Source organism: Euphorbia lathyris, chromosome 3 (genome assembly GCF_963576675.1).
Source record: "Euphorbia lathyris chromosome 3, ddEupLath1.1, whole genome shotgun sequence".
Lineage (NCBI taxonomy): Eukaryota > Viridiplantae > Streptophyta > Magnoliopsida > Malpighiales > Euphorbiaceae > Euphorbia > Euphorbia lathyris.
This window is the reverse complement of record NC_088912.1, coordinates 42,699,179-42,715,110: the sequence shown is the minus strand read 5'-3', so window position 1 is coordinate 42,715,110 and position 15,932 is coordinate 42,699,179. Positions and strand designations below refer to the sequence as shown.

Here is a 15,932-nt window from a genome sequence, read left to right as displayed (position 1 = left end):
ACTCTTCATTTTATTTAATTTATTCTCTCCTTCTATTTATTTTTTTATGCTATAGTTTTTATTCCTTTAGTTATTTATTTATTTTGTCACGTTTTATTTAATTAACGTATTTATTTAATTTTCGTTTCGTGTTAAATAAAATTCGGTTTTGTTTTAAAATAAAAACCTCGTTTTGGATATCCCAATACGAACCATGATCCGATAAAAAGGTAGTTCGGGTATCGAAAATGTTGTAATTATAAGTTTTTTATTTAAAAGAGGTTTCCAAATAACGTTTTAAAATAAAAACATCGTTTTAGGAACTTCCGTTTTCGACTATGATCCATCTTTGGTAGTTCGGAAGTCCAAAACGATTGAATTAGATTTAATTTAAAGCTTTTGAATAAATCTGGAAAATATTGGAGTGCTGCTGTAATTTGCCAATTCTGTCACTAAATGCTGTTTACCGACGGATTTTCCGTCGTAAATCTGCCAAAATGTAAAAAATGTCATTTCAGTCCTTTTTTCTTAACTTTTTGACTTTTAATCCTTAGTGTATATATATATGATTATGTAATACATTCTTTTCAAATTGTTTTAAAACTTTAACATATATAATTATTTTAGGAGATTGGTATTCCATTTTTATTCTAATTTTTTGTATATGTACATATTACTTTCTTTTTTATTATTATTCATTTAAATTACATTAAATTCTATTTTAAATGTTATTTACTTGGACATTTTGGGAGATAATTAGTAGATATTGGGGGATGAACATATAGTCTTTTTGACATTAGGATTATATTAGTTATGTATATATATATAGTTTTGGGGTATATTTGGGTTATCTTAATTATTGTTAAATAAAATTATTTTGAGTGATAAAGGCTATTTTCCTATTTATGAATTTCATTCACTATTTTCTTATGTTTAAAGTATAAATATATTATTTTCATTATTCTTTCTTATATATGTATTAGATAGTATATTTTCTTTTACTCTTATTTTATGTCTTTTGGGCTAAAATGTGTAAATATATATCTATATTATTTTCTTTATTTCTTTTGGTCATTTATAAGTCCATGTTTCAAATGGGCTTCACTTGGAAAAATTAATTTTTGGGCCTAAATGTGTTTATTGATGTAATTATAATAGTTAGAGAGTCCATTAAATAAGTGGGGAAAATAAGTCACAAAAAGAGAGTTTTCAATTAAATTATTTAAGCTAATGAGCTTTCTTAGATCTCTAATGTAGATAAATAGAGTCATTTTGGTTGATATTTCAAATCGTCTTTAAAACACCACGTTTTAAAACCTTAGTCCATTCCAACGACGGATTAAGCGAACATTGTAATCAAAATCGTTTTCTTCGTTAATAATGGAGATTTTGAATCGCTTTCTTAATGAATTTGTACAAAATAAAATTGACTTGTATGTTTAACCACGTTTTCTTATTAAAAGGCTTTTACTTTAACGTTTTCAATTACTCGAGTCGTTCCAACGGCGACTCGGGTAAGCTTCATCAAACGGGGTTTTAAAACGTACCTAAATCGTTCCAACGGCGATTAAGGTGCGAACCATGTAATAAACATCGTTTTGGGGAAATAAGTTAATGTAGGATAGACACACAATATAACATTTGAATACGGTTGTAAATAAATCACTTCTTTCTTCCCCCTCTCTGTGTATGTATAAACATAAATGGGTGATTCTTTACTGATGTGGCTTTTTCAATATCATATGCTCAAAATGGTTTCCAAAAAGAGAAAGAAAAGGGTTTCAAATGAATTTTAAACTTAAAGAAGTATACGATTAGTCCGTTATCGCCTAACATGCTGAGTAGGAGGCCGGTGGTTCATAACCGGGCGATGTCGGGGTGCCTAGTAGCCTTTCTCCGGAAAGGAGCTAGCCTTCTCGGCTCGTACCTAAGTTTCCCGAACCCACACCGGTCTCCCGCAAGGGATCGGTGTTCATTTTCCCATTCGTGGGTGGCGACTCTTCCATATCTCCGAGCTCCGGTCCTGCCGAGCAGCTTGATTCTGCGATTGGTTGCTTTCGGCGCCAATCACCGCTTACGTCGCCATGAGGTTGTCCACCCCCCGGTCCGCCCGGGAGATTAGGCCGCGGCACCTCGTCTAACAACAGCCGTCTATCATCGTAAAGCCATACTCAATTTAAGGTTTTTTTACAATTAAGCTTTCAGATGACAGAATTTTAATATACTGTCACGAAAAACAATCAGACGACACGATGTCACACCCGACCCTAAATGACCCCAATCGGCATCGGGCGTGAAATAGAACGATCACAATCAATATTTAATAGACTCCAAATATCATAAATATCACTTTTCTTGGTATTCCTCTTAAATGTATATTCTAAACAAATCCATATTCCTATTACATTAAAACCTCAACATATTTACCAACTTCATCATATTACAATTAAATACTAAAGTTCTAATAATAATTCTAACAATAAGCAATAACTTCTGATCCTCGCCTAATCAGTCGGTAACATTCTCTCTATCATGTACGTTCTCACCTAAAAACATTAAAACATTTAAAAAGGTGAGACAAAAATCTCAGTAAGCAATTATCAACTACATAAAATACTTATACTCAATATAACTATATATATAATTTATTTTTCAATAGACATCATATAAAAATTCATATTCTTAAAAATGATCATTTTATGGATTAAACCATAATAAAATACTCAAAATAGTACATTTAACCAAATATGCAATTTAAAATATCAAGCTTGCTATCATTTCTCAAAATACCACACATAGTCAAAACGTAAATCAATGTATTAAAACACTTAATATAAAACTCACACTATGCCAAAAAAAACCTTCAGACGACGGTTAGAAACCGTCATCCCGCAAGATATAAATCTGTCACAGGGCTCGCTGCCGTCTATTGCACCTTCAGACGACGGTTAGGTTCTGTCATTTGAAGATACTATACATGACATCAGCCTAGTTTCGTACTATCATATGAACATTGTTACAATGCATCTTTTTATTTATTAACGTTACTTTTAATGTCGTCACATGACATACTAATAATTAAAAATGTCAAGTCGCTATATGGGAAATTGGCATATTGGTATTCGCGATGACCGTTTTTATAATAATTTATGTCGTAGTAACTTGTATCAGATGGCATATGTCTTAATCAATCATGCCAAGAGATTTATTTTAGATGACAGATTCTTTTAATTTAATGTCTTTTTATTGTTGTTTAGATGATATTTTTTTAAACGTAAATGTCACTCCTTGCCTTCTTCTTCGAATGATTCTGGAAATGAACAATAATTATCAAATGAACAAGAATTTTTGTATATCAATGATTTTAATTTTACTGGAGACTAATGCTCATAATCTGTTTACATTTGAACTACACAAATAACTGAATGAATGTAGGGTAAAAAAAATAAGCAATTAATGTACATCTCCAAATCTGTATATATAGCCAGAGGCGTGGTGGTGTTGATTGGAAAGCCAAATCCAACTTGAACTGAAGCATATCTAAGTCATCATCTCCTAGAATCCCCAAAGTCTTGATATCTGCAAAACCAATTGATGATGCTCATTAATTACATATCGTGTACAGATAGACCTAATTAATCTCCTTTTATCCTTTCTCCATTCTGAGACCCTTCACTTACCCACCCACATTATAAATAGGAAGCGTTTACCAATTCTCAATAGTCACCCAGGGCAACCCAACACTATACTTACAGTTTGTTATTTCGAGCATGGATAGATTTGTAAGGAACCTCTATTGTAATGTTGAGTTTCAGATTAACCAACTCCGATATGAGGCACCCAGGTGGCTTGTCAATATATATGGTCCTGACCGGCGGTAATGGACTGCCGTGATGAATGGCCCTCCAAACACCCGTTATGAAGGAGGTGTATTCATAGTCGACATGGAATTCCCTGTCGATTTCCCCTCCATACCTCCAGTTGTAAGAACATGCATAAACTTGTTAACACATATAAATCAGTTCATATCTTTGTAAATACACTCATGATATTACTATTGTTCGCAGGTCATATTCAGGACCAAAATTTACCATCCTAATATCGGTCCCTTGGGGCATGTTTCTATGCCCCAACTACTTGATCGCCCTGCCCATAGTATTGCCACGGTAAGATGTAAATCTATGTATTTTTTACCCGTAAATTTATCTATTCATGTTTGGGGTCTAGTTTATCTACTCATGTTTGGGGTCTAATTTAATTTATCTATGCATTTTATAGCTGCTGTGGAATATTTATGGACTGCTGGTAGAGCCCTTCATTGAGGGGCCATTTCCTGGCCAAGAGCGAATTGTTGAACGATACATCAGCAACAGGGAAGTTACATAGCAACTGCCAGGAGATGGACTGAAGAGCATGCAGTGGATATATGATGTGCAAATAGCAAGCAAGGGGGGCATTATGATGTGACGTGCGAATAGCGTACAAGGGAGGGCGTGATGTGCGAATAGCAAGAAAATTTGGATGTTGGGCAACCATTAAGTTAGATGGTGTGGACTACTAGATGGGCATAGAGCCAATCTTGAAGAACAAAATGATTACTGATTACAAATGTACTTGGTAATCAATCGGATCTTCAATGTTGGCTCCATGCCCCTCTAGTATTCGACGCCATTTAACTCTAATGGTTCCCCATCATCCCGATATCCTTGTTTACCATCTGCACATTCTTGAAGAAAGGAGATTTGGATGCCAAAGAAACACTGAGCTGGATGGTGTGGACTACTGGATGGGCATAGAGCCATTCTTGAAGAACAGAATGATTACTGATTACAAATGTACTTAGTAATCAATCTGATCTTCAATGTTGGCTCCATGCCCCTCCATTACTCCACTCCATCCATCCAGCTCTAGTGTTTCTTTAGCATCAAAATCTCCTTTCTAATCGCGCATCACTCCCCCTTGTACGCTATTCGCACGTCACATCATAATGCCTCCCTTGCACGCTATCCTTTTTTGATAGGCAATACAAAGTAGACAACTTATTCAAGTAGACATATATATGTATATTCAAGTGGATCATAACATGCTATAACAAAGTAGTCAACTTATTCGTTTATGTCTATTAAATTGAATCAGTTCTACTTCCTAACACATAACATGCTAAATTGATATGAAACATATGTCTATTCCTGAATCAGTTACTTCATAAACAGAACATAAAACAAGCCAACATGCTTCATACATAGACACATAACACATAACATGCTAAATTGACATGAAACATATGTCTCATCAGCATAACTCATGTTAAAATAGAAAAGAATCAGGCAAGTTCATCATTTTCAGCTTTAAGAGTATGCATGATCAGCTACCTTCCTAAACATAATATCAAGTTCATATGCTGATAGCATCGAAAACCCATCAACATCCTGAATGGTTTCAATCAGATAACAAGCTAAGTGGAAGGTATATTGTAAACTTATCTCATCACCATCCTGAATGGTTTCATAACATTTTTAGCTTTAAGAGTATGCCTAACATGTTATAACAAATAGACAACTTATTCGTGCATGTCTAAAACTTGTTCTTATAGCATCATAAAGCCACCACTATGTACTTGTCACTTGGATTGTACAGTTCATGATGAAGTTAGCATGGTGATGAAGTGTATGATACTGTCACCATAAGCTTAGTCATAAACTTGTGTTGTTAGAATCATACAACTTCATCACCATGTTAAACACTTTTCCATAAAGCATAACAAGCCAAGTGACATGATACATAGTAATGGATATTTAGGAGTATGCCTAACATGATATAACAAGTAGACAACTTATTCAAGCAGACATGTGTATTCAAGTGAACATGCTATAACAAGCATACAACTTATTCCTTACTTATTATCATAGGTCATGTTCAAATAAAAAAGAGAATGGTGATATCTTATCATTTGCAAGCTATATCAGTGTATGCAATTAGCCTAAATTTACCCTTTAATACATGCTTCATACATGCTTAATGACCCTTTTACAATGTTCCTCTAATACTTGATGCATGATTAATAAGCTACATGCCCAAATGAACAATCATACACATACTCATACAGAACCTCAAACATAAACATCAACAGAACATCAAACATAAACATGTTTCATACACATACACATACACATACTCAATCACTTCTATCAGTATAACTCATAGGTGTAAGAGTATTGCCAATCACAATGAACATTCAAAGCTTTAGAGTATGCCTAATCAGTTATATCTAACCAATCAGTTCATACCAATCATTTTATCATCACCCACAACATCATACATATATGTAATCGTTCAGTTCAAACCCACATAACAATATATATATATATATATATATGTATACTCAAAATCAGGCTAGTTTCCTAAATCAATGAGTTCTATGTTCATATACATACACATACTCATTTAGATAACAATCCAAGTGGAAGATATATTGCAAACCTATCTCAGCAGCACCACCCACAACAACATCATACATGCAACCAATCAGTTCAAACCAACATAACAACAATATATACTCAATAAGTTAAAGAAATCTTCCCATATGCTAAACACAAGAACTGAATGACAATCTCTTCAGTCAGCCTTCGCATGTAGCATTCTTACTATCCCTGCAAATATTATGTTCAAATAAAAAGAAATCAGAACATCTTCAGCAACCGGCACTGTATTGCCCTAGGTTAAAAAAGATAATGACCCAAGAATTTCAGCGGTGAATCTAACAATGAATACAATAAAATCAGTATCTAAACAAGAGATCTAACCCTTTAAATCATAGCTCTGAAAATCAATAGATCCTTATTCCAGCTGCTGAAATCGACATACACAAAAGTAAATCGGATGAGGAAAAGAGAGAGTAAGGAACAATGAAAATCAATAGATACTTACCAGTACCGTGTTTATAGCTCAACTAGTGATTGCATGTTCAAATAAGCCATGGAGATAAAGAGGGATGAGAGGGATGAAGCTCTTGCGTAACCTAAACTGGGGTTTGGGATTACAGAGAGGGTTTATATATCAGCTGAAATTTCAGTCAAACAAGAGCGCCTAAAATTTGGGGATTGGCCGCGTAAGTGAAATTTCATTTGCCGCTTTTTTGTTTTCGACAAACAATGACATTCATTTATTAGAAGTGTCATATGTTGAGTAAGTGAAATTTAATGAAAACACGTGTTTTCTTTGGATGACAGGATTATATAATCGTAATGTCATCTGAGAATCGAGCGCATTTTTTTATTTCGCTTTCAGATGACATACAGTTAAAATACTATCACGAAAAATATTCACACGACACGAAAACAAATGTATGTCATGTATCTTGTGTCATGTGAAAGGGAAAATGGCATAGTGTCATGTCCAAAATAGCTATATATATTGATTTGTTTAAAATCTCAACTATACAAAATAAATAGGTTTGCGATTAACCATTTACTCAAATCAACCGTAAATCAATAAATATTTCTCGAAAAATACTTCATTAACTGTATCTTAATAAAATACTTCATAAACTGTATCTCAATAAATTCTTCATTAACTGTATATCAATAAATACTTGATAAATCGTATATTAGTAAATACTTCACAAATCATATATCAATAAATACTTTATCAAGTTGTATCCATGACGGGTTTGTCGAAGCCCGACAAAATAGATTTATAATTTTATTACTGATTTCTCTATTGGACTACAATTTGATTTGTAGTAATAGTAAGACCAGGTCGAATCCCAAGAGAACAATTAACCTCTTAATTCAAATGAACAAATAAAATAAAAAAAGGGGGTTTTGATTTTGATGGATGATTAAATCAAATTAAACAAGTAAAGTAAATGGGAATTCAATAATGAGAAAGCCTGATTCAAGAGATTGAGTTCATTGGGTGTTTGTTGATCCTTGGTTTAAATGATAAACAAATTAAAATTCAAATCTTTGATTAAAGAGTATAAGGATTACCTAATTCACTCTTTCACTTTCCCTTAATTTATTAATTTAAATGAAGCATCTAAATCAACCTAGTTATTAAGAAAAGGGAATGAAGCATATCCAATTTCTCAATAACCGCATTAGGATTAAGAAAGTTTATCAAATCAATTCCTATTGAGAGGAACGTCGACAAACAATAGCAATTGACTGAATTTTCATCTCAATCAATCTTAAGCAAAACTCAATTACCCAAGATCGATTTTTGCTACTTGTTGTAATTCATTCAAGACAATTACGAATCAAGAATAAATACTTAGCAATAGAAGATTGAATACGATTCAATAATCATAAAAAGAAATGAAGAAGAAAATCAGAACTTGAATTAATACTTGAAGAATTTAATACATGAAACCTCACAACTTTCAACCTAATGAAATCCCTCTTGAATCAGAAAATGGAACTTAGCTACTCATAATGAAAACAATTCAATAATACAATTGAAAATCTGTAAAACCTAGTTCTCTTCTAAGGAATATTAAGCCTCTATTTATATGGGGAAAACCCTAAGAAGAAAGACTAAAATATCCTTAAGAGATAAGGAAAGAAACTAAATCTCTAATTAATTAATGATTAAATAGAGATAACAGGAAATATTCAAATTCTAACTAAAATAAAATACAATTAAATAAGATAATATCCCAAAATTAAATCTGAAAATATCTTCTTATCTCTTCCAAATTCGTCCAGCCACGTGCCCACGCCTTAACTGAAACTGGTCTCTGATTTGCAAATACTCCAAAATGCTCCAAAAGGCCACTAATTTTTAGATTTTTCACCAAACATCTAAACTTTCTCCCAAAACAAAATATGAGACAAAAACATCAATTTAACACCAAATGTTTCCAAATTACATAGAATAAGATAGAAAGTAACAAGACTAAAATGGTCTTGTCAAACTTCCATACACTTAAACTATGCTTGTCCTCAAGCATATAAAACTTCCAAAACTCAATTAAGAACTACCTACACGATCTCACTAGTGAGTATGCATCAAGAATTTCCATTAAGAAGAATGACTCATAGGCAAGTAATCTAAGCATTAAGTATTAATAGAGAAAACAAGCATTTAACTTCTTTCAACACTTTCCTTGGAATCAAAGCACACAATTTAACTCTCTCACAAGGGGAATTCACTCTATTCACTCAAAGTGTTTAGGGTAATCAATAAGCACTCGAATCAAAACATAAACATGTCATTACCATAAGTTTGCTCAAAGATCACATCGCCACCACTTGGAATGAAAGTATGCAATCAATTAACGGGTCTTTATTCAAGGTTGTAATGGGGCTTAGGTAAGGGTGTGAAGAGAAAGGAAATTTTGGGCGAAAATAAGAATAGTAAGCCAAAGTAAATAACATGAGTCTGCAATTAATGAAAATGACAATTCAGTCCCTTTTTTTTAAGATAACAAGACGCAAATAGAATAAGGAGATAGCTTTAAGAAATAAGCTACTGATAACAAGTGTTCATGCATAATGAGGATATTGGAATGATGTTTGAATGCTTGACACTTCATATAGGAAGAGTAAAATGAAACAAGTTCTTGTAGGATGAACTTTGTTTATTTATTTATTTATTTTTTTTTATTTTTTTTGACATAACATTAAAAGAAGGGGGTGGTGAAAAGTTCACCCCACCTATGTTAATAGTTGACTGAAAATATTGATAATTGCAGATAAAGGATTCGACTTACTATTTCTTAAAAAATAGGGTAATTTAGAAGGATAAAAGTGAAAGGGAAAATGATGAAATAAGGTGTGTTAATGAAAGAAAAAGGCTATTCTCTTTGCTGTTGTTTGTCACCAGGTGTGGCAGTGGAGGAATGCAGATATCTTTGGAGAATGAGCACCTACCTTTTCTAACTTTCTTGCCTTTTTTTCTAAAAAAAAATAATTCTATTATTGAAAGCTTTAAAGAGGAGGGTTTACCTTTTACTTACCAGAAGAAGGTGGTTCAGTTATTGGGTTGGAGCAAACCCGGGGAAGGGACTGTGAAATTAAATACTGATGGCTCGTGTCTTTCGGATGGAAGCTGGTGGAGTCTTGAGAGACACTGGAGGTGCTTGGGTGTCTGGCTTTGCTCAGAACCTAGGAGTAGGTTCTTCTTTCTCTGCTGAGCTCTGGGGAATATTCTCTGGGCTTAGACTCGCTAAGAACCTGGGTTTAAAAAGGTTGATTGTGGAATCCGACAACTTTGAAGCTATGAAGATTATCTCTGATAATAAGTCGTATTGTCTTGGCAGCTAGAATTTACTTAAAGGGATCAAAAGGCTTTGTTCTTCTTTTGACTCAATCAGTTTTGGGCATGTTTTTAGAGAACAGAACAAGGTTGCCGATCACCTTACGGCTGAGGTCCGGGAGAGGATGATTGGGGTCTCTACCTTCTCGTCGCCTCCGAACTTCATTTTGCCTTTACTTTCAGCTGATCAAGTTGGGGTTAGCTTTCCCAGGCTAATCCCAGGTTAATTTTTTCTGTTTTTTTGTTGTTTTTCTTCCTTTGCCTATCAAAAAAATGAAAGAAAAAGGCTAGAGGCTCAAAAGGGCTAACTGATGGACAAGAGTAGGGTAGGCTATTTAAGAATTCAAAATTGGCTATACCTAAATGCCCAAATCATTTTGAAAGCACACAATCATCTATGTGGTCTTGAAATGAATCAAAGAGCAAATTCTAGAATGAACAAGTTATGTTTGATTAAACACTCAACAAGAAATATGGAGCAATAAGTGATGAATTGCTCAAAAGGCTTAAAAGCTCACATATGTTAAATAGAGTTAAATGTTGCACTTTTTCATCCAATTCTAATGTCAAAATTAGCACAAATGCCCAAATTTTTGAAGAAAAACTACTTTGATACTTGCCTTCATCATTCATCAAAACTTAGATTTGAAGAATGCATATCACATTAAAAATCAATGCAAAACAGTTGTATAAAAGAGAAATGGAGTTCCAAATCTTGTTTTGATTTTTTTTTTGAAACATTTAGGCAATTGATGTAGATGTTGGTGACAATCACTAATTTCCCTCCCCACACTTAATATTTACATTGTCCCCAATGTATGCACAAGCAAACGGCTCAAAAAGATAAAGATAGAGACATAGAAAGCATCCCTTAACTAAGCCGATTCTGATAACAGATCAAAGAGTTGGTGGAGGAGGTGGAGCGAAGCCCAAAAAATTACAAAGCCCTTCCACAACGTGAGTTAGTTTCCTAACTTCAAGAAGGGACTAAACCCATCCTTTTTGCCTTTTGGATTTGCTCTTAGGAAGACTTTTAGAATCTTTTGCTTTGATTTTCTACTTGAGACTGGAAGAAGGGAGTGCTCCGATCATGTCCTCTGATGGGTCCTCCGGTGGTGCTGATCTTGATGGTGAAAGGACGAGTGGAACAACAACTTTCATTTTTTTTAGCGACGCACTTCCTTCCCATGACTATAAGAAATGAACAGGTAGAAGGAGGAGAAAGAAAAATTTGACAGCCAAACCCTTACACTCCGGTGATCGAAGATGTAACGGAAAGGGCAGAAGACCTGTTAGACGTCGCTGCAAAAGAAATTGAAAGAAAGAGAAGTAAGTTAGGTTGTTTAGAATTTGGGTATAGTACTTATCTCTTCTGATTTTTAATTTTTAATTCTTTATTTTTTTTGAATGAAAAAAAATCCAAAACTACCACACATAAGAATTAGGAAGTGGGTTTTCTCATTTTTAACCTTTTTTTAAATAATAATATAAATAAATAAAATACAATACAACTAATACTAAAAAGAAAGAAAAAAATAATAAAACTAACTAACCAATGTAAATCACGTTTTTTTTCTTTTTTTCAACAATTTTTTTTATAATAATGATATAAATAAATAAAATAAAGAAAACTAATAATTTAAATAAAACAAAATAAAAAAATGTTAGTGAAAGAAAAAAAAAGAACAGAGACTAAATTTGTTTAAGTCGTGGGCACGTCAATCGTCAACGCACAAATACAATAAAAGTTGTAACCAGTTTTTCATAAGCCATGGGCACGGTTTAAACAAAATTGGTTCCTGCTTCTATTTTGACAAAGGTTATAATTTGACACGTGGTCACGGCTTAAATGAAATTAGCTCCTGAAATTTAAACTAAAAATTAACACTATTAAAAAAAAACTATTTAATGGGTTGCCGCCCAATAGCGTAATTATTTAATGTCGCTATACTCGACGAACTCCCTTTTCTAATCGTTCTCATAATATGGAAGTCTCACACTCATCTCCGACTCTGGTTCCTCTTTGAAACCTTCATGGAACACTTTCAAGTGATGCTCATTTACTTTGAAAACTTTATCCATCTCGATGCTTTTGATCTCAACTGTACCATAAGGAAAACTGTTAATCACAATAAAAGGACCAACCCAACGAGAACATAACTTACCGAGCATGAGTTTCAATCGAGAACTATATAATAAAACTTTTTGTCCGAGTTGAAATTGTTCTCTCAAGATCATACTACCATGAAACAACTTCGTATTCTCCTTGTAAATTCTCGAATTATCATAAGCTTCCAAATGTAGCTCCTCAAGTTCTTGCACTTGCAATTTTCGATTTAAATCAGCTTCCTTCAAAAATATTCGATGCATGCAAGCGGATGGGCTAATGCCTTTAATGTTGGCTAAAGTCCAACCAATTTCCATTTTGTGCTCTTGAAGAACTTTTATCAAACTTTCTTCTTGCTCTGTAGTTAAGCTTTTTGCAATTATCATCATAAGTGTCTCATCTTCTCCCAAGTGGACATACTTCATATTATCCGGCAAAATGTTCAATTCGACTATTAGAGCCTGCAAAATAGAAGGTAACATTTTCTTGTAAGTATTGGGCATTTCAATTTCAAAATTTTCTATACCTTTTTGCATCTCATTCGATGAATCATCACTTGCTTGTTCACCTTCTTCCAACTCACATAGACTCTCTTTTTCTTGAAAATTTTCCTGCACAAGTGAGTCAATTACATCAACATGATAAACAATACTTGAATTTTCAGGGTACTTCATGGTATAAAAAATATTGAATTTTACAATCTCTCCGTCAAATTCTACGGAGAGAGTACCCTCATGAACATCAATCTTTGTTCTTGTTGTTTTCATAAATGGTCTTCCAAGTAGCAAAGGTGCTGAATTTCCAGATGCATCATTCTCCATTTTCAAAATATAGAAATCAACTGGAAAAATCAATTCATTCACATGCACCAAAACATCTTCCACAACTCCTTCCGGGTAAGAGTTAGAACGATCAGCTAATTGAATCACTACCCTAGTTTCTTTCAAAGGTCCCAAATTAAGAGCATTATAAATAGAATAAGGCATTACATTTATTGATGCTCCTAAATCTAGCATGGCATGTTCAATTCATTTATTTCCAATAACACAAGGCATCGTAAACATGCTTGGGTCCTTACATTTAGTAGGTAGACTTTTTTTAATCACAGTTGAAACATTTTCCCCCACCCTTACTCTTTCATCAATTTTCAATTTTCTCTTATTTGTGCAAAATTCCTTCAAAAATTTAGCATACATTGAAATTTTTTATGGCATCAAGTAGTGGAATGTTTACCTCTACCTTTCGAAAGGTTTCCAATACCTCTTTCTCATAGTCGTCCTTTGATTTTGTGAACCTTGAAGGAAAAGGAGCCAATTTAGATGGAATTAATGGAATAGGAGCAGATTTTACCTTAGGATCTTCCTTGGGTACAATTGGTGGTTCCTCTTGTTTCTCTTCTCTTTTTGGAGGTGGAGTTGATTGAACTTCCTTCCCACTTCGCAATGTGATTACAGAAGCATTTTCCTTTGGGTTCTCCATAGTTTGGGAAGGCAATTTTCCAGAATTTTGTGCCTCCAATTTATGAACTGAGGTAGCTAATTGAGTCATTTGACTTCCCAAACTCTGAATTTCTGCCTCCATTTTCTGTTGAAATTTAAAAGTACTTTCAGCTAGGCTTTTAACAATGTCTTCTAAAGGCATACCTGAGTTAGAAGTTGAAGGTCTGGATGGTCCTTGCACTTAAGGTGGTCGATTATATGACTGGTTTTGCAACCTTGGTTGTCCTCCTTGATTTCCATAATTAAAATTTGGATGATCCCTCCATCCCGAATTGTAAGTGTTGGAATAAGGGTCATATTTGCCTTGTGGTTGTCCTGAAAATCCTCCAATAGCATTTTCTTGTTGGAAATCTTCTTGTAATGATGGGCACTCATCAGTATGATGTCCCACACTTGAACATACTCCACATACCTTTTCGGGTTGCACTTTATCTGCAGCAATTTGACGAACCAAAGAAACTAATTCAGTAAACTTATTTTCAATGTTAGAATTACTTACCTCATTAACTTGTTGGGTCATTTTGTTTGATCTTGTTCCAAATTGTTGGGAGTTTTCAGCCATAGTGGAGATTAATTGTCTTGCCTCATCGGGTGTCTTGTTCACCAACGCTCCTCCACTAGCTGCATCAATCATGCTTCTATCAATTGGAGCTAATCCTTCATAAAAATATTGGATAAGGAGTTGTTCGGGTATTTGATGATGTTGGCAACTAGTGCACAGTTGCTTGAACCTTTCCCAATATCCATATAAGGTTTCTCCACAAGCTTGTCTAATTCCACATATCTCCTTTCTAATATTTGCTGCACGTGAAGATGGAAAGAATTTCTCAAGAAATAACCTTTGTATTTCTGTCCATGTCGTGATAGATCCCGATGGAAGATAGTACAACCAATCCTTAGCCTTATCTTTTAAAGAAAAAGGAAAGGCTCGTAGTTTAACTTGCTCTTCGGTTACTCATTCGGGTTTCGAACCGGAACAAACGACATGAAATTCCTTCAAATGTTTATGAGGATCTTCACCTGTAAGGCCATGAAAAGAAGGGAGTAAGTGAATTAATCCAGATTTAAGTTCAAAAGGTACTTCTGGATTTGGGAACTCAATGCAAAATGATTGGCGATTTAAATTGGGTGCTGCAAAATCCCTTAATGTTCTATTTCCAGCCATAATCTCTTCCTCACTTTTGAAAAACAAAATTTTCTCTGATTTCTTCAAAATTTTCTAAAGACGATGAACACACACTCCTTTGTTTTGTTTCTTTTCTTAACCTCCGTATTTCTTTTTCTATTTCAGAAATAAATATTCGTTCACTTCCACGGTAGGTGCGGGTCATAAAAAGTATCAAAACAAAGGAAAATGAATCAAGAAACTAAATTGTTCCCCGGCAACGGCGCCAAATTTTGACGGGTTTGTCGAAGCCCGACAAAATAGATTTATAATTTTATTACTGATTTCTCTATTGGACTACAATTTGATTTGTAGTAATAGTAAGACCAGGTCGAATCCCAAGAGAACAATTAACCTCTTAATTCAAATGAGCAAATAAAATAAAAAATGGGGTTTTGATTTTGATGGATGATTAAATCAAATTAAACAAGTAAAGTAAATGGGAAGTCAATAATGAGAAAGCCTGATTCAAGAGATTGGGTTCATTGGGTATTTGTTGATCCTTGGTTTAAATGATAAACAAATTAAAATTCAAATCTTTGATTAAAGAGTATCAGGATTACCTAATTCACTCTTTCACTTTCCCTTAATTTATTAATTTAAACGAAGCATCTAAATCAACCTAGTTATTAAGAAAAGGGAATGAAGCATATCCAATTTCTCAATAACCGCATTAGGATTAAGAAAGTTTATCAAATCAATTCCTATTGAGAGGAACGTCGACAAACAATAGTAATTGACTGAATTTTCATCCCAATCAATCTTAAGCAAAACTCAATTACCCAAGATCAATTTTTGCTACTTGTTGTAATTCATTCAAGACAATTACGGATCAAGAATAAATACTTAGCAATAGAAGATTGAATACGATTCAATAATCATAAAAAGAAATGAAGAAGAAAATCGGAACTTGAATTAATAC

The 15,932-nt window shown here is 33.7% G+C and overlaps 1 pseudogene; it reads right to left on the bottom strand.

Moving 5' to 3' along the window:
* Positions 1-12,207: 12,207 nt before the first annotated feature.
* Positions 12,208-15,010, bottom strand: LOC136222640 (uncharacterized; annotated as a pseudogene).
* Between the last annotated feature and the right edge of the window lie 922 nt (positions 15,011-15,932).